We start from the raw sequence: 20,651 nt of genomic DNA, 5'->3' as shown, positions 1-20,651 counted from the left end.
TCCATAGAATGAAAGTGGATGGTGACCAAGTTCAAATTAGTTTGGAAGAACATGACGGTGAGTAAACAAATGAGATTAAATTTTTAGATGAACTATCCCTTCAAGTAGCCTGTAGTAATGAAGTACAACTACTCAAGTGCTTTACATCCATGCATGTGAGCAAATAGGTCCATTAGCCCAGTGCGTCTGGAGACATCAGAGATCAGTTCTCACGGTTTACAATCTTGTAAACTGATATAGAAGTTTACGGGGTGGAAATTGGGTAGGGCATGCATTCTAAAAAAGCATTTACTTGAAAGTTGATTTGTGTGCCTTATAAGGACAGATTCTGCAGTTATCATCAACTGATTGGCTCTAAGCCCTCGATGACATCAGCAGTCTGTGCGACACCTTTAACGAGCGTGACTCATAGGTTTAGCAGTGATTTAGATTTAATATACAATGTCTTAATAAACCCTTTAGGATGTCTAACCAGACATATTGACCATTTGAACAGTGAATGATGTAGAATATTGTGTGGTGATTACATTTGCCATCCATTTAGCTACTTGGATTTGTTGGGAAATCTGACCTTCTTGGCAGAGTAGGAAGTCTTGACGTCATGTCCTTTCACCTTTCACCATTACAAACCAAATTAATGTTTTTATATTGCAGCATGTCTTACTATTTTACTATTCATAGTCTATTCATAGTCTATTAATAGGTTATTACCTAGTAATAACATGTAATGGGACATATGGATTAATGGCTAATGCTTCAAGATTGTACAAAGTAACTCATTAACTTGAAAGCCCTCTATTTAGGCTAATTAGGGATTTGTTGTATAAATGAACAGTGATGTAATCGATAGAGGCCATAGCGTTACACATTTGATCAGTCTCAAAGTGCTTCTAACCCAATCAGCCATGTCCGGTCTATGAATAGCATAGAATTACTGATTCACAGATATAGAATGGGAGCTGATGTTTTGTGCGCGCAGCTGGCCGTTAATGGATACCTTTTAACTTCTGACTGCCTCACTTCGTGCCATAAATAGATGGTGATGTCACAAACAGTCGGCTTGGAATGCTTAAGTAACAACGGGAGATTCAAACGGATACAGTTTTCAGTCAAGCAGCCATCTGCGTTTCAATACTGTTGCCCTTGCTGACCATTTGGCACTGCAAAACCTAACATCAGGAGTGTTACGAGAGCCACAAAGCCATAAAACCAGTGGAAATGGATTGAATTTAGTCTATAAACATGAACCGATTCATAAAGTTTGATTTATTTGTCTGTTATTCCCATACAAGCTAGGATTAAAAGTACAGCGAGATTTTTAGAATTCCTTTATCCCTACAGCCGTTTTAAAGGCCGCATACTGTCTTTCAAACATGTACCAATATAAAGCTTTTAACAGATTCTCCTGCCCTTATTACCACACGCTTAATGTCCCTCAAAGAAAATAGTGCTTTTTGTATAAGTACATAACTGTTGAAAGAGAAAATGTGAGTCTTTTTTTTAAGACCAAGCTGTTTTTGAAGGTATTATGTTTAAACCCTAGGGTTGACAGACGAGAAGCAAAAATACATTTATGAGTGTTGCTTGTAGTCAAAACCTGGATACAATTAGATTTTTTCAAACATTTAGATGTGGTTTGAAATCACAAAAAATGAAACCGATTTTGAGTCTGAACAAGGCTTTAGTTTTTGAAGAAAATCTCTTGGCATTGTGTGGATGATTACATCCTTACTATGCCAACTGATGTAGATAACCACTCTTAAACATCAGATTTGAGAACGAATTAGAATTGATTTCAACTTAATTTGGCTTTGTGGTTATTGTTTTAGCACACAACACATATAAAAGTCTCATTTCATAATGCTGATTGCCTAAATACTAGATTTAGTAGTAATACGAGTGAATACCAGTTGTGTTTTTCTTTTCTTTTTTTTTTCTTTCTCTGTTCCTTCAGTATTAGCTGTATGGTTGAAAGCATAATGGCAACAGCTTCGTCAAACTCTTGTTACCCAGCCCGTTGGTTTGAAAAGCAGCACTGAAGGGATCAGATCTAGCATGCCTTAATACTTATTCAGGGATTTTTCCTGAATAATTCATACATGGTCTGTCCCTGATCACAGCAAGGGGCTTGACTCCAGATAGTTGTGATGAATACTCAGGGTGTATAGTTAGCATTCATGTCTTTGGCTACTGAGCTTGTCTGTCTCTCTTTGTTTTTCCTCTCTCTCTCTCCTTCTTTCTCCCTGAGCCCCTGTGTTGTGATAATTACAGCCTGGCTCTCTTCATCGCCAGGACTTCTACCCACCCACAGCGGGCACAGCTGTTAGACTCGTACATTCAACGCCAACCGCCGGCAGCCCACCACAGGCTGGGCTGCCGTCAGGGTAATCAGCACACAGGTACTCCACCACGCCAGTCGTCCGCTGCCACCCCTCCGGCTGCAGACCCCCACCTAATCATTACAACCTGTAACCTTTAAAAACGACCTCTACGAGGAACTGATTGTAATTCCCCTGCTGGTGCACAGGCGGCGTACAGGTTAAGAGGTTTAAGTGGGATTACATTTATTTTCATTGTGACAATGGCCCAGACACTAGCTACTGATTTATTCAAATGTATTACTTCAGATAAGGATGTTGTTTGTGGCTGCTTCTGCCATCTCTATGAATTTGATTTAAGGAAATTGATTGGTCTTTGGAAAGGTGGCGTTCCAAAGGGGTGTTTTGGAAACGTCATTGCAACTAAAATGGTTGTAATGGTGATCAGCCTTATTATGCTCTTGTGTCTATTAATCTCCCTCATTATGCTCTTGCGTCTCATATATATATATGAAGTAGGAGGAGGAGTGCAACTTAAACTAAAATCAGTTTTCAGTTTTAACAGTTGAGAAATAAAAATGTGAATAAGTTACATTCATTTAAAAATGACGAAACCGACATGTAGCAGAAAATGCAAAAAAATTCAAAACACTTTTCTTTGCGTCAAGTACTGTTAATTATTCGTTGTTGTTTTTTCAATCATGAAATGCTAGCGGATCGATTTATTTACACTGTACAAAAATAAGTGTCATTTTAACTCATTTTAAAATATTGTAAAAACTTGCTGTAAATTAATGTTAATTGTACAGTTTCTAGAAGTAAAAAAAGAACAAATCAACGTATAATTTACAGCCAAAAACTGTAAACTGATATTCCCAGAATTCCCAGCGTGACACTCCACAATTGAAGGTATTTTTTTAAAAATAGGATATTCATGTTTCTTAACAGTTTTTGTTTTCAGTTATGTACATTTGGGTTTTATTTGACATCTTCTGTTGTTTAATGAATGTTTCTTGCATTATTTAAGTGTCGTGTGTTACTATGATGGTGTTTTGTGTTTGTGTGAATGACTCCAGTATATACTTCAGCTTATGGAAAAGCTGTTGTGATGAGCTTTGATTCATCATGTGATTTCTCTTTTACCACCTGCGTTATTAAGGTGGTTGTCAGTATATGTTAAAGGTACAAAACAGATTTTAGTGGCAGTGTGTGTTGTTGAATTGATTAGTTTACAGTATATTCAAGTTTTCTTGTTTGTATATTACAGTTTTATACTGTAATATTTACAGTTTGTTCTGTAAATGTGTTTACAGTTTTTCCCTGTATTTTTTTTACAAAATTATTCTGGCACCCACAGCTGCCAAAATTATTTTGTAAAAACTACGGATTTTTTTATTTTTAACTTACTATTATTATTTACATTTAACAATATTTTTAATTGAATTAAATAGTTTTAAATGCTTTAAATTAATTAATTTACATTATTTTTATTTTGTAATTATTACATTTGATGAGTGATTTTTTTCTTATTTTTTTGTAAATGCCACTCCTCCATACTTACACTACTATTGAGAGGTTTTGGGGTCATTTTTAAAGAAAGATATTATTACTTTTATTAAGCAACATCACATTCAATTGATCAAAAGTGAGTAAAGACTTTTACATTGTTAGAAAATATTCCTGGCAAATAAATGTTGTTTCTCTGAACTTTCTGTTTATCAAAGAATCCTAACAAATAAATAGTTGATTGATAGTAATTCAATTGATAATAATAAGAAATGTTTCTTTAGCACCAAATCAGCATATTAGAATAATTTCTGAATGATCGTGTGACACTGAAGACTGGAGTAATGGCAGCTAAAAATTCAGCTTTGCATCACAGGAATAAATTATATTTTAAAATATATTAAAACAGAAAATAATTATTTTAAATTGTAATGTGTCACAGTATTGTTGTTTTTACTATATATTTGGCTATATACATGCAGGCTTGGTGAGCATAAGAGACACCTTTCAAAAACATTAAAAAAACTCTATTTTGAACGATAATGTATGGAATGCAGTATCAGTTCTTCCTCATTATCGTATACATTTGTCAAACAAGGACACTCACATATACTCATATTCTTATTTATCTCATTGTCATCCAATAATAACAGTAGACTCTGCTTTGTATCAACAGAAAATTGTCAGTGAATGAGACTGATATATGACAAAACATAAGTCAATGCCTTAACACAGGTGGAGGATATAAATAAACATGTCTGATATTTGGCTGTCAGGCCTCTCATTCTGTTGCTGGGTGAATGTGCCCATGGCTGTAGACAGATCTCACAGGACATCACAGTCTTCCCTGTGCTGAAACTCTCATTTTCTCATTGACGGGTCAGCAGCATGCAGGGATGACTGTTGGTTGACCCTTTTTGCTTGTGCATATATTAGATAGAAGCTGCCTGCTTGCAAATATGTGCACTTATCCGCTTATCACAGTATGCAAAAACAGTACATTACAGTTTAGACCCTTCTGTATTCATAAAAGAAAGTTGTTCCTCATGCTAAATCCTACATGTTTAAACTGCACCCTGTCATATTCAGTATGGAAATTTGGATGCAGCCAATGATTTTGTGAATGTGCCTGCAGCTGTGTTCACAGATGTATGCTGGAAGCACGGCACAGGAAAAGAGACAGATGAATCTTGTTTTATTCAGCTCTCTTACTCTATTCAAGTGGGGCGGAGATACAGCAGGGGGATTCCTTTTGATGAAATAAATATGCGGCAACGTCCCACTAAAAATGGAAATGAAGTCCTAGAACTTTCCCACACAATACACAGGGAGTCTTGTGGATTGTTCTCGGAGCCCTGTCCTGTCGTGGACCTCCTCTTCCCCTTGAGTGTTTCCTCACAAATTTGTCACAGTAAAGCAATCACTCAAGACGAAGACGTGTCCTCTGTGCTTGGCTCTTTAATCGACAGCACATCTGTTCACGCACATATGTTGTAAATCTGGTACACTCAATTACAGCTAAGGGCAAGATGCAGTCTGGCAAGGAGGCTGGGGCCAGATTCGCAAAAGGTCATTTATAATATAACTGATATTTTCTTCTTATTTTCTAACTTAAGTATAAAGTAGAATATCCATTCACTGCAGAGCATCCATTGGTGAGTGATGCAAGTGATGTAAAGCTACATTTCTCCAAATCTGCTGCGATGAAGAAGCAAATTAGCAAAAAATATCATTCAAATAAATTAGTTTAAATAAAACCTCAGAAAGTTGAAAAAGCAGCATGAAAAATCAAGGCATAATCGGCTCCTATGTTTCTCAGAAGGCTCCTGTGGTGGACGTTATGAGACGTATCATTAAGGGTAATAATTTTGTCTTAACATTTAATTAAGTTATTAGATGGAGAGAGGAATAAAGTAAAAGATGTGTGCGCATGAGGCAGCTCTGCAGTCATTTATGAAGGGTGGGCTGTAATGACTGCAGCAGGGACATCTTAAGGGTCACACCCATAGCAGTGAGCTCAGAGCAGTTTCTAATTCTGGAGGTTAATCGTTGTTTGTCTCTGTAGGTTCTTATTTGGACGTTTTAATGTGTGTCCATTCCTTATATGTGTGTGTTTTGCGTTGGTATGTGTGTGTTTTGGGGGTTTGGATGGGATCAGTACTGTCTGCATGGATGTAACCCATCCCTCTGCTTAGCAAGTCAAAAAGCATCGGAAGATATTTCAGATTAGGGAAGGACCTGTGAACGCTGTTTCCTGTGCTTTCCATGTCTTGCTTTCTGAGTGTATGGATTCTAAATAGACTTTTTTTCATTTATAAATTTTATGTACACTATTGTTTAAAAATTTGGGGTCAGTAAACGAAATCTTTGAAACAAAAAACTTAAAACCCAAACTTTTAAACTCTAGTGTAATTAGTTACATACTGACAAAATTTGGTGAGTGAATAAAGAGTTACTAGGTGTTTCTAATAATACAATATTGAAATATCAATGTAGTAATGATAGTAGTGATTTTATCTGATGTGAGCAGATCAATTCAGAGAGATACTAATGATCTACTAATTTTTTTCTTAAATTGTTGAATACCACTAGAACTTCATATGGCCACACATTTCTGCTGTTGACACCAAACAAAAATAACCCAATGATATTTTCATTACTGATGTCTCTTTAAAATACTGTTAAATACTGAGTGACACTATTACCTGTCACTTTCAAAAATGTTTAAAAAGTTTTACCAACCCCAACTTCTGACTGTTGAGTGGCAATATGACCTGCACTGTTTTCTGCAAATATTCAAGAGAAAATATGCTGAATACAAATATATGTTTTCAAGGAAATAATGCAAATTACAGTGTCATTGCCAATAAAAACATTGGAGACTGTCAAGTGTGGAAAAAAGTCAATTGTGGTCATTATGGATGAAAGCCTATGCCAAATGAATAAATGTAAATGCACATAAATGCATGTAGTCCAAGACATTCTAATGTCAACATGTAGGTCATTGGGATAGTGACAATCACATGCACAAACTCCGAATAAAAATAGATATTATGAAGTCATCCAGGAGGAAACATTAATATGAAGAGCATGTCCTAGAAGACAGGCACTGCTGTGTGTGTGTGATGGTCAGAACAGAGAGCCTAAAGCATTTATAGAGGAATGACACAGCTGTATGACTGACAACTGCAGCTCCTGCTAACTAGGTCACGACAGAGAGAGAGAGAGAGAGAAGGACTAAGAAAAAGTGAGCCTGGGAAGAGAGAGAAAGGGTTACAGAAGCATAGAGAGAGAGTCATCAAGCACAAGAGACCAAAAGTAGGTCCACAGCTATCAACAGACCGACTCTGTCTCTTTCAGTGAGCACAAGAGTGTCCATGAAATAGTTTGACAGACACAGTTTTCTTAAAGAAACGAGAAGTTTGGGTGGGACATAGACTTAAAGGGATAGTTCACCCAAAAATGAAAATTTGCTGAAAATGCACTCAGCATCAAGTTGTGTTTCTTTCTTCTGCTGAACACAAAGGAAGATATTTTGAAGAATGTGGGTAACACAACAGTTGAACTTGCATAGCATGAAAGAAAAAAAATACTATAGGAGTCAATGTGGACCAAGAAATGTGTAAAAATTTATGATAAAATTATTTAGGCTAAGCATCAACATTCAAAAACCACTGTTCACTGTTATATTTAACAGAAAATAATGCAACATGCTCGTAATCACGACTTCATAAATGGGAAATAGGAATATTATTAATATTATTAATCTGATAGCACGTGAAGACCGCAGAGAAGCACTCTCGCCCAGCACAGTAGTGGAGTGGATCATTTTGTGGTTTATTATTTTGAGTCGTTTGGGACGCGGTAACACCGCCCTCTCGCAATATATTGCTTTACAGATCTATCGCTTTTGCCACTCAGAAATATTCACGCAATCATGCTGCACACGTATCAGAAGATATGCGCTCCGGCGCGGTTAGCGCTCCGCTCACACTACATGCGTACCGCTCCCGAGCCCAACTGAGCCGTGCTCTGGCCCACCTCTTCCAACCGGATCGATCACACTGACCCCTTCGGTCAGTTCGCGATTGTGTCCTGGGGGGGGGTTACTCCTCGGTCAGTTGCACCCCCGTAAGGACGGCCCTGCGTATCATGTCTCTATGAACTGGTTGCGCAGAGGTAGGCAAATACATATACGTTGACAAGCAGGTAGGACAGCCTATTGTAGTCCTCGAACCGGGGGATATAATTGGACGAACATTTTATGGTCCTACGCCTTCCACAGATGATATAAATACATTTAGACCACTTAGCTTAGCGATTGTTATCGGGATGTGAAGAGACTTTCAACCAGCATAACAAAAAATGTTTTTGAACCAAATCAGCTACTCTGCCTTTAAGGTGTGTCACATTAGGGAAATTTCTGTTGAGTTGAATGAAAAAGGTCCATTGTCTACTTTCAACGGTGTAGCGACATATGAATTAACACTCACACAGAAGTCACTTTCAAACCAAGCAGCTGTCTATTAGTTAATGCATCAAATTCATGTGACCAACTTTAACCCATTGTGAAATCTTTCACCCTCATGCAAAATTCCTGATCACATGAACTTCTATTGGAATTACTGGCTTTTGCTTGTACAGTACAGTAGCATATACATCAGCCTCAAAGCTAACACTCGTGGACTAAAAGCCTAACTATTTTGATTTCATGGGGTCTTGAAGCAACTTTCAAAGCACAGTTTGTCGTCACGGAGCTGCCTGCTTATTCTGACGTGACTTTTGCTGGAATGACTCAAAAGGGAGTTTCCTCCTCCATTATGCAATAATCAGCGCTGATGTTTTCATTTGATCAAAGCGTAGCACTCTGGCAGAGCAGATGCTAATGCGCTTTAAATGGGGCTCATTATTGTTGGATAATATTCAGGCCATGTTGGTAAAACATCTTTTCAGAGCTGCAATCCATGCACGCTAACTGCTAAACTCTGATGTGCAGGAGGGAATGCATGCATTTAATGTGTGTGTGTGTGTGTGTGTGTGTGTTTATTTATTTATTTATTTATTTATTTATTTATTTATTTATGTATTACAGGAGAATTGTTACTTAAAGTGGTACTTAAAGATTGGAAAGGATTATATGATTGGATTTTTCTTTCTATTTTGAGTTAAGGTGTTGACATGCTAATGATACAAATTAAAACTAGACTGTAAAAACTAGGCTTTCAGATATCGTCTTGGTTATGAAGTCACACCCAGCATATAAGCATATGACCGCCCACATTTACATATCAATGGATGTTCAATGTCCTTCAACTTGGCGGATCGTTACTACTCATTTCATATGTTTAGGGGTCAGCCAGTCATCAAAATGGTAATTACATAGACTTTTTTGAAGATACAATAGCAAAAAGGCCTGTTTAATCAACTCTAAAGGTGCAGCCACAAAATTTTCACGGGCAAAGTCTAGTCATTTCAGTAGGAATGAGACTACAGTGAATTTGTCAAAGGTCAGCGAGAAGGTTGAAAAGGTCTTAAAAACTTTTTTTTTTTGTGCAGGAATCCTTGACTAATATTATAATTGGACCTCAGGGGGAATTATAAGAATAAGAATATGGCCCCTTTATGTTTTAAGCTCTCTCATCTTCACAGCAGCTTCTGTGTGACTTGAACCATCTCATCACCTCAAATAAGAGCAGCAGGAAGAGAGCAAGAGACAGAGAGAAGCAAAACACCCAACTGGAGGGCATATGTATATACTTGGCATATGGAATGAAAGAGAGGAGTGTGTAATGGATGAATGTAGGGAATTAGTTGTTCTTGCTTTGTATCTGTGTGATATTCATATGACTGCTGATTGGATCAGATGTGTGTGTGCCGTGACATCACCACAGTTCAAAGTAAGACTTAATATATAATTCGAAGCCTATTGAACAGATCTGATATTTTGTGTATTTTCATTGTTGTGTTTGATTCACGAAAAATAACCAACTCATGTGTTAACGGATAAGCTTATGTGCAACTTATGTTTGAGAATCAAACTACACTGCATTGTTTTTCAGTCACTAAAACGTATTCGTTCAAGAATCACACTACAGTGGTTACATTTTTGTTTTTCACTAAAAAGACCCAACTTATTAGAGTTTGAGAATCAGACTACACTGGCTGCACAGTATGTTTTTGACATAAAAAAACAACAACAACTTGGAGTGATTCATTTGAGAATCCGACTACAGTGGCTGTTCTCTGTTTTTAAGTCACAGAAAAAAGTGTCACTCGTGAAAATTAATCCGTTTGAGAATCAATCTACAGTGGTTGCTCTGTATGCTTTTGAATTACTAAAAAGAACACATTAGAGTCATTTGTTTGAGAATCAGGCTACCCTGGTTGGGCAGTATGTTTTTGATTGATTAAAAACAACCAACTCAGAGTCGTTCTACTGGAAACTGGACTCTAGTGGTTGTGCTGTCTTTTTTGATTCACTAAAAACCCAACTCAAGAGTCAGGAATTAGACTACACTGGTATCGGTACACTGAAATAGCAATTGTCCTCCTCGCCGTCAACCAGTGCCTCCCCTTCAAAAGATACTAGATCTTCACCACATTTGAAGGTGAGAGAGAGAAAGAGGGGAGAGAGTGCACAGATGGCTTGTGGGTAATTGAGGGCACACATCAGACAGTGAGAAGGTGTCCTTGACCTTCAGTACTGCCACTGGAGTGCCTGAGTAAACCAGCTGAACAAACACACATACACACTCACATTTTAAAATGGATTTTTGGCAGATTGCATGTGCTTCTACTAGCATTAACATTTTTTGAAGCAGACTGTAACATAAAATTTTACAAGCTCAAAAGACAAGATCATCTTCAACAACGGCTGTTTTTTGCTCAGATAACCCGTGGCGCTGCTTTACATCACCGCTGCTAACAAGCTGAATGACAGCTGTAATTCTGAGAGACTATATTGAATTTGTGAGTGTTTGAGATGACGTTGTGTCCGGCCTATGAGTCCCTCGGCACAAACGCACACACATATTTTTGTACCTGTTCTTCCTGTGTGCATTAGCTGATTAGCTCAGAGTTCATTTGGTGGCTCTCTCTGTGGATTTGGCTTTATTTCTTATCAGAGGAGGACAGTGGGTGGATGGATGTTTGGGAGTGTTTAGCGGAGGTCTTGGAACCTCAAGTCTGCTCCAGAAGCTTGAATCTAACACACACACACACACACACACACACACACACACACACACACACACACAGACACTGGAGTGTCTAATCAGTGGAACGGCACTGCACAAGGCTGACCTGCAAATTACTTAAGCTCAGTTTGTCCCAGCTTCTGTAGAAGATTCTGTAGTCTTCTTCTGTAGTCCTTGCCCTCTTTCTTTCATCCCTTCTCTCTACATTTACATTTAGCAGAAGCTTTTATCTTACAACGACTTGTTGCAACAAATGATGTTGCAAGTATTTTTTGCATTTGTGCTTTCATGGATTTTCTTTTGTGTATGCGAATGTTTGTTAGTGTGTGTTTGTGGTTGCTGTCTTGTCATGTACATTCTTACCCATTTGTTTCTTTTGTTTGCATGTTTTTGGTTCTTGTGTTTGTTTGGTCATTCTTTGATGTGCATTTATTAGCTCTTTTTTGTTATTAGGTTTGTTTTTTGTTTATGTATCTTATGTATCTTTTGTCTGAGCTACAATAAAATTTGTTATTTTAAAAGATTTGGTTCTTACATGTTTTATTTTTTTTTAGTTCTCATGTTTGTTCTTGTCGCACATTCTGTTTCTTATGTTTATTCTTTTGTTTGAGCTTTTGCTTGTTCTTTTAACACACTTATGTTTGTGAATTTGTTTGTGTTTTGTTCCTGTCACACATTTCTGGTTCTTGTGTTTGTTTTGTTTGTTCAAGCTTTCATCTGTTCTTTTAACGGTTCCGGTTCTTATATTTGTTCATTTGTGCTTTGGTCTTGTCACGCATTTCTAGTTATTTTGTTCTTTTGATTGTGCATTAATTTGTTCTTTTCAAACATCTTGATTGTTTGTTCTTTTGTTTGAGCATTAGTTTGTTCTTTTCACATATTTTTGGTTCTTAGGTTTATTCTTTTGTTCAAGCTTTCCCTTGTTCTTTTAACACCGTTCTAGTTCATACATTTGTTCATTTGTGCTTTACTCGTCACATTTATGTTTCTTACATTAGTTTTTCTTTTGTTTGTTTTTTTACCAATTCTGATTCTTACATTTGTTTTGTTCAAGCTTTCCTTTGTTCTTTTTACACATTTTTAGTCGTTTATATGTGCTTTGCTCTTGTCGCACATTTCTGGTTTTTATGTTTTCTTTTGTTCAAGCTTTCGTTTATTCTTTTAAAACAGTTCTGTATTTTTTTTTGTTCTTCTGTTTGTCTTTTTGTTTGTGCATTATTAAGCTGTTCTTTTCACGCATTTTTGGTTCTTTTAATTATTTTTGCATTTTCACACTTTTTTTGTTTGGCTTATTCTTTTAGGAGTGCATGTTTGGTGCATTCCTTCATTCTTTTGTTCTTTTTCACATTATTATTATTATTTCATGATCTCTCAGTTCAGCATTTTTTAGAACATGTGATACACATTAAATGTTTTAATTTTAGTATAAAGGAAAAGCAACCAACAAATGTCCAGAATGCTCGGAAACTCCATTGACAGTGTTTTAAAAGCATCCCAGGAGACACCTCAAGTTGGTTAAAAGAATGTCTAGGGTGTGAAGAGCTGGGATGTAGACAATGAAGCTCAAATATATGGTCTTTGCTTTATTTAATGTATTTGGTGGCTATATAATTCCCACAGTTCCATTTGTGTTATTTCATAGTTTGATGACTTTGTGATGACTATTTGTAAGATGTGGAAATAGTAAAAATGAAGAATGAGATGGTCTGAGAAATGTTTGATTTGTATAGTGTAATTGTTCACAGAATGAAAGAGAGATAGTATATGTTTGCTTATATGCATGGAGATTCTTCTCAGGCCAGACCACCTGACAGTCGTGTGTAGCTCCCTCTTTTGGCCAAATGTACAACATCTCTTACTCTCTCTCCCTCGTTCTTGTTTCACATTCACCTGACAGTGGTTGATTTGTGTTCTTGGCAAACACCTTCTTACCAGCAGCTTACAAGAAAAGTGGACATAGACGAGCTCCATCTCAGTGTTTTAAGCTTTGGGGTGTTTGTCGTAGAAGGCTTGCGTGATTTACAGCAGTTGAGACTCCAGCAGTCAATTTGCCTAAGAGGAGATTCAGTCCAAATTTCTTCATGCTCACTGATTCTGCAGTCCCTTTGTTCGACATCTCGACCCAATCAGTCAGTGGCCTAATGGCAACAATGACCATATAGCTAAAAGAACCAAACATACCCTAAGAATGAAATACATTGAAGTGTTTGTGCTGGAGGAAAGGTCATGGTGTTAAATTTTTTTCTTATCATGAAGTCATGGGACTGTCAGGCTTCAGAGGCATTGTGGGAAGTCACAGATATGCTTGTTTGTGAGATAAGTGGATTAGGACATTCAGCTCCGGGAACTTCCTGAGGGCCTTGTAAAGTTTTAAAGAAGATTATGTAAAACTCTTATATCTGCTGAAACAACAAAAAATGTTTAATCAATCTTTTAAAACTTTTAGCCTCTCGAATAGTTCGCTCAGGGTTTTTTTTCCCATCAGGTACACAGAATGAAGAATAATATTGTCTATAATAAAAATTTCAGTCTTAAGTTGTCTTTAAATGTGATGAGATAAAATTATATATTAGAGTGAAATAATGGAAATAAAACATGTCTTTCTATTGCATTGCGTTTTCTGGCTTCCAATTCATTAATGATCGACTCTTATGAGCTGGATTGGTCATTAAAGACCAGTGTTGGGGAAAGTTACTTTTAAAAGTAATGCATTACAATATTGCATTACTCCCTAAAAAAGTAACTAATTACGTTACTTAGTTACTTTTTGTGGAAAGAAATGTGTTACATTATTTTTGCATTACTTTCGCGTTACTTTTTAAATATGAGCAGTGCTTGATTGTTTTTAATATAAGAAGTTCTATTCATAGCAATTGTAAAAGCCCTTTCACACCTAAAAGTGTAATGAATAAACCTCAGGCTGAAGCAAAAGTAAATTCACGTCTGTACAGTAGAACGCAGGAGAAGAAACACTCTTCAGCAATAAAAAAACAAAGCACAATTGTTAGTTTATCTAAAGTCATTTTTGCTTATTAGTATGGGTGAACTAAATGTGTTACATTATTTTTGCATTACTTTCGCGTTACTTTTTAAATATGAGCAGTGCTTGATTGTTTTTAATATAAGAAGTTCTATTTATAGCAAATATAAAAGCCCTTTCACACCTAAAAGTGTAATGAATAAACCTCAGGCTGAAGCAAAAGTAAATTCACGTCTGTACAGTAGAACGCAGGAGAAGAAACACTCTTCAGCAATAAAAAAACAAAGCACAATTGTTAGTTTATCTAAAGTCATTTTTGCTTATTAGTATGGGTGAACTGGATCATCAAAAGACATTGGTTAATAAAATGGGATTAGATACATTTGTGTTATTTAACATATTTAATTATTGCAGGTTTGCATCATATTCTGAGTTTGCATTTCACTGTTTTAATTCATTTTGATAAATACTAAATCAGTTTTTTGTGAGTGGGATGAATTAATGCACATTTAGTCTAGAACTACAGTAACATCATGTTCACACAGCGCACACAACTCTGCACTTCCAATTTCTCCCAATATGGGGACAGGAGAGCTGTCAGTCAATAAATGGGAAAAAGTAACTGGCGTTACTTTTTTGAAAAAGTAACTCAGATATTTTCTTGTAAATTAAAAAAGTAATGCGTTACTTTACTAATTACTTGAAAAAAGTAATCTGATTACGTAACTCGCGTTACTTGTAATGCGTTACCCCCAACACTGTAAGACTCACATGTTATTGGTTGGAATCAGTCTATGGAGTTCTTCACTGAATGAACTCACTGAGTCTGTCAGAGCGGTTACTGAATTCATCTCACTCACTGAACTGCAGATCATTACTTTCAGTTATGGCTGACTCTAAACGAGTGGGCAAAAACAGCATTTGTATTAAACGCATTACACTAAGCATTTCTTTCAGATTTTCTGAATTTATTTTTTTTGTCTCTTTTGCCTCTTGGTGATTGTTGACCTTCATTGATCCTACCTCGTTTTCTGGGAAAAGGTAAGAGACCATCCTTTTTTGTCCCTTCTCTTTAGTACAATGATGATATAAATGCTGAGAATTTTATTTTACAAACATTGTATATTCTTAAAATATCATGCTTACTATATTTTCAGTTTAGTGTAAATGGATCTGAAATTATAAACCTACAGCGGGCTTTGTGTTTTAGGAAGGGGATCATCATGTTTGCCAGCAAAAAGTTTGAAAGCCTTTGCCATACACATGCAATAATGAAGCTGCTCTAAATGACACAAATGCTGTGGCTTAATAATTGCACACCACAATGACATCCACATGTGGTGGACTGGATATTGTAGAAATTATTTTCTCTGCTTTTGTGTTAAGTTTTGGCTCAGTAAGTGCAGTGGACACTATTAGTATCCTTAATCAGGATGTCCTATAGCAGAGATGAGATTGTCTTTCTGTTATAAAGATTTACAAGGACCACACAGAACATTAGCCCCTCTTGTCCTGTTCAGGACTTATTGCTGATAGAAAAGAAAAAGCTTAAGTGTGATTTTGCAAATGATCCTTCTTTTTTTCTTTCCGTCATGCTCAGTATAATGTGTGCATATATGCAAGCATGTGCAGTGTGCTGTGTTCAGTTCAGCAAAACTACCACGAAAGGAAGTACAGTATGTGTGGTGCAGACTAATCAGCACTGGCCTACACACACTCGGTTTCAGCCCACCAGCTACACACACACACACACACACACACACACACACACACACACACACACACACACACACACACACATCTACATCAACTACAGACTCATTAAGACACATGAATGTGGAAGCTATGATATGGATAATGAGAATTATTGTTATGTTAAAGCTGCATATATGCAAGCATGTGCAGTGTGCTGTGTTCAGTTCAGCAAAACTACCACGAAAGGAAGTATGTGTGGTGCAGACTAATCAGCACTGGCCTACACACACTCGGTTTCAGCCCACCAGCTACACACACACACACACACCTTTACATCAACGTTTCATTAGCTTCTGAACCCTGAACTCCCATTATAGCTCTCCTATGGGTCATCCAAAGTACAACCGCTAAGTGAGTTTACGTCATGGAATTTTCATGTAGTTTTTCTGCAATTTAAGCAAGCAAGTTCATTTAGATGTGAAAGAATGCATATAGCATTGTCTTAAAGAGGTACAGAACATCTACTGTAACAGGGCTAATGCACTGTGTGCCTTATCAGAAGCTATTAAAAAAAAAAAGTTATATTGCAAAAATCACAAGGCTTTCCATTATACAGGGGACAGCTGCATTCTGGAAAGGGACTCTCTTTGGTGGTGTTACTCTGCCATCTTGAGCTCATAAAGAGGAATGGAAGTTATTTTTTAAAATAATATATATATATATATATATATATATATATATATATATACAATTTTCATCATGGATACAATTGATGAAACAGTGTGAAAGCATTGTTTTTCTTATTAGAAGTTATTTAAAAAAAAAAAGTTATATTGCAAAAATCACAAGGCTTTCCATTATACAGGGGACAGCTGCATTCTGGAAAGGGACTCTCTTTGGTGGTGTTACTCTGCCATCTTGAGCTCATAAAGAGGAATGGAAGTTATTTTTTAAAATAATATATATATATATATATATATACAATTTTCATCATGGTTACAATTGATGAAAGTAAAATTATATATTAATAATTATTTGATAATTAATTTAATTAAAATATGCACACAATTGCTTAATTTAAATGAACACTAATTTATTTATGTTGTTGAAATGCAATGTGACTGAAATGTGCATTGACATGGCTGTTGGTAGATTTTGGAATGATGATTCCTTATAATCGGTCAATTACTAATCTCAAAATTGCCAACAAGCTACCACAAATACACTCTTAAAAATAAAGGTGCTTCAAAAGGTTCTTCAAGCGATGCCATAGAAGAACCATTTTTGGTTCCACAAAGAACCATTCAGTCAAAGGTTCTTTAAAGAACCATCTCTTTCTTACCTTTTTATAATCTGAAGAACCTTCTTTCGCCCCAAAGAACCTTTTGTGAAACAGAAAGGTTCTTCAGATGTTAAAGGTTCTTTATGGAACCATTTAGACAAAAAGGTTCTTCTATGGCATCGTGAAGCACCTTTATTTTTAACAGTGTAGGCAGATTTTCAGATACTATATGCATGAAGGGTTTTACCACAAAAGTCTGAGAAATAAGCAAGCAAGAAAGCCTATACAAGCCTGAACAAATATGGGAAAAAATAAAATATAATTGAGTAGAAAAGGTCAAAGGTGGTCATCTGTTAATTAAAGAACTGACCTTTTAATTGTGCTTATAGTGCCCTCCATAAGTATTGAAACACTGATGACAAAATAGCTTTGTCTGCTGTGGAGTCAAGACATCTGCAAATATGATTAAAAGATGAATATGAGACAAAACTACAGAATGTCACATTTTATAATTAGCCGTTTCAACACATTCATGTTTTACCAACTAAAAAGGACAGCACTTTGAGAGTTTCGTTCTCTAATCCAGTGTTTCCCAAACTTTTTTTAGTCGCGGCACCCTTTGGAAATTTTAACAAACTTGTGGCACCCTACAAAATTAATTTTGTCACAATATTTGAATTTCTAACTTCGATGTGATAATTTGAAAAGTATAGATATTCGGTACAACAGGGAAGAACTGCAGAATATACTGTCATACAGATATTTGTAATATTATCGTGAACGTGAAACCTGAGCGGTGAACTAATTTTCGGCAGCCGAAATTTCGGTGCATCTCTAATTATTGGCGACATCAGAAATTTATATTATATAATAGATGCTTTTTTGAACATTTTAGCAATTTAAAAATATTTAAAAATTATTTTTTACACGGCACCTCTGCTCTCGACAGACGGCACCCCGGTTGGGAAACACTGCTCTAATCTGATGTGAGCATAAGTATTGGGACAGTTGAACTTAAAGCAACTGTAAAAGTTTAAAAGCTAATATTTAGTTGTGAATCGCTTGCATGCAATCACAGCAGTGAGTCTCCCACCCACAGACATCACCAAACTCTTACTTTCATCCATTGAAATGCTTTTCCCAGCCTTTAATACAGCCATTTTCAACTGTTGCTTGGTTTGGGGAGGTTTCTGCCTTTAGTCTTTTCTTTAGCTGGTGAAATTCATGTTCAGTAAGATTTGGAGATTCTGGAGATTGACTTGGGCAATCTAAGACCTTCCTTTTCTTTGCCCTGATAAACTCCTTGACTGAGCTAGCAGGGTGTTATGGGTCATTGTCCCGGTGCAATATAAAGCACTTTCTGATGAGTCCTGTGGCATTTTCTTGAACATCGGTAGCCAATATGTTTTTGTACACTTCTGCATTCATTCTGCTATCACCATTGTTCGTTAAGTCATTAATAAAGTTGAGAGACCCTGTTCCAGAGGCAGCCATGCATGCCCACGCCATGACACCACCTCCACCATTTCTCCACACTTTTGCATTCCCATCACATAACAGTGTCCATAAAACTGTTCCAAAACTCTACTGGCTCACCTTTGTGCTTTTTTGCAAGCTCTAATCTGTTAATCTGTCTAATCTAATTGCCTATCTATGTTTGCTGCTGATGAGAGGTTTGCGTCTTGCTGTGTAGCCTCTGTAATTCTATGCCAAAGTCTTCTGCGGACAGTAGATTGTCAGACCATCACTCCAGGTTTCTGGAGGTTGTTGGTGATTTTACAGACACTTATTTTAGGGTTCTTTTTCACAATTCTTATGATTCGTCTGTCATCAGCGGCTGTTGTTTTTGTCAGCCAACCAGGTCGTTGTTGGTTGCTGTAGTCGCTGGTGGTTTCTTTCTTTTTCAGGACATTCCAAACGGTTGATTTCGCCATGCCCATTGTTTTTTTTTTAGCGTCCAAATTGCTTGCTTTTCTCTCAGAGAAAGCTCCCTCGTCTTCATCTTTGTTTGTGTGTGTCATCATCAAATGCATATCAAATATATATATATATCTTTTTGTTGTTGTTGTTGTTTTGGACCCCACTGACTTTAGACAGACACAATTGAAACATCCGTTAAAATTAATTTTTCTTGTTTTATTTTTAAGTGTATAGTGAGTTTTGTATATAACGTCTTGTGTCTGAATGCTGTCGGGTTAACGTCAGAAAGATCTGTTGTCATAGTCGATGCTAATGAAAATAATCAAGAAACTGTCTGTTGTTTTTCAGCCAACTGGCTGCTTGTTGTCCACATTAGTGCACAATGTTATAGTCTCTAATCAAACAAAGTGGACTACATTTCATGTAATGTGTCCATCAAGCCCTGTGTTATGACTTCTTTCCTGTCCCTGCTTAAAAAACTATTGAAACCAGCCTAAGCTGGCTGGCTGGTTTTAGGTGGTCTTCCAACCTGGTCTGGTTTAGCAGGCTGGTTTTGACCATTTCTTTAGCTGGCCAGGTTGGGAAAGCTGGTTGGCTGGTCTTAGCTGTTTTTTTAGTACAACTTAAGCTCAGTGGACAACAATCAACACTTAGCAACATGTTAGAACATGATAACAACTTCTAAGAACGTGTTATGAACAAACTAAAACATCATAACTATGTTAAAATATGCTAGCATTATGTTAACAACTACAAACTAGCTACAGAGTTAAGAATTTGCTAAACATGTTTGAAAATGCTAGCAACTCCTGGAAATAGGTTATAGCATGTTAGCTATGTCAAATTGTTAGCAATGTACCAAAACATGTTAGCTTCATGTTATAACTTATAATATGTTAGTAATGTGTAATAAAATGTTATCATGCTAGCAACATGCTAAACTATGATAGCAACATTTTAAAAGAACTGGCTAGAACTGTTTAAAACATGCAAGCATTGTGCTAAAACATGCTACCAGCTTTTAAAACAGGTTCAAGCTTAAAACTGTCTATCTCAAGTATTTCTGTCTTCAAATGTTTTAAACTACTTTAAACTTTCTGGCTAGGCTTTCTCAAGTCAACATCAAAATGTGTCTTTTTTAATCTAGTTTACGTGTTGTGGCTATAATATTGAATGGTAAGTATTTTAACGTTTACACAGCTTAATTGTATTGTGAGTGCCTCACTGTAACCCAATTTGCAAGAAAAGACAAATTGGCTTTAACTTTTGTGATATAATTGTACCAAACCTGGAATATTCCTTTAATATCACAGCAGTTTAATCTCAAATTTAAGAGATTAGCGGAATAAGCACTTTTAGTGTACTGCATGAGTATTCAAATTAGGACACTGCCTTAGAAACTTGTAAGCTGTGTAGGCTCCTATTTATGATGAGCAAGTTGTTTGCGCCTTTGAATCATGGGTTCAACCCCAGCAGCATCTAATTGAGTGGCCTTCAGATTTCTATTTTCGCCCGCTGTGTGGACACCACCTGCTTACACAGCTCCAAAACGCACATTTATTCTGCTTTTGGCAACAAGTTATGAGTTTTTAATTTCATCTTGTAGAAAACAGACACACACACACAAAAACAGTGTAGAAGGACCGTTGTTCTCCCAAAAGCAGTCTGCAAATGGGAGCGCAGATGCATTTATCATCATTTTGAGGGCATTAATGTGAAAGTTATGAGATGATCTCCTAGCACCCACCGAAGAG

General features: G+C 36.5%; 1 protein-coding gene across 1 annotated transcript in view; it reads left to right on the top strand.

Annotated features, from left to right (window-relative positions):
- The window catches only part of LOC107590977 (liprin-alpha-2-like), a 147,358-nt gene that overhangs the window by 9,487 nt on the left and 117,220 nt on the right, over nt 1-20,651 (top strand). The window lies entirely within an intron of this gene.

The sequence above is a fragment of the Sinocyclocheilus grahami genome, unplaced genomic scaffold (genome assembly GCF_001515645.1).
Source record: "Sinocyclocheilus grahami isolate Dianchi unplaced genomic scaffold, SAMN03320097.WGS_v1.1 scaffold135.1, whole genome shotgun sequence".
Classification (NCBI taxonomy): domain Eukaryota; kingdom Metazoa; phylum Chordata; class Actinopteri; order Cypriniformes; family Cyprinidae; genus Sinocyclocheilus; species Sinocyclocheilus grahami.
The sequence above is the reverse complement of the archived record's forward strand: the minus strand, read 5'-3'. Positions and strand labels throughout refer to the sequence as shown.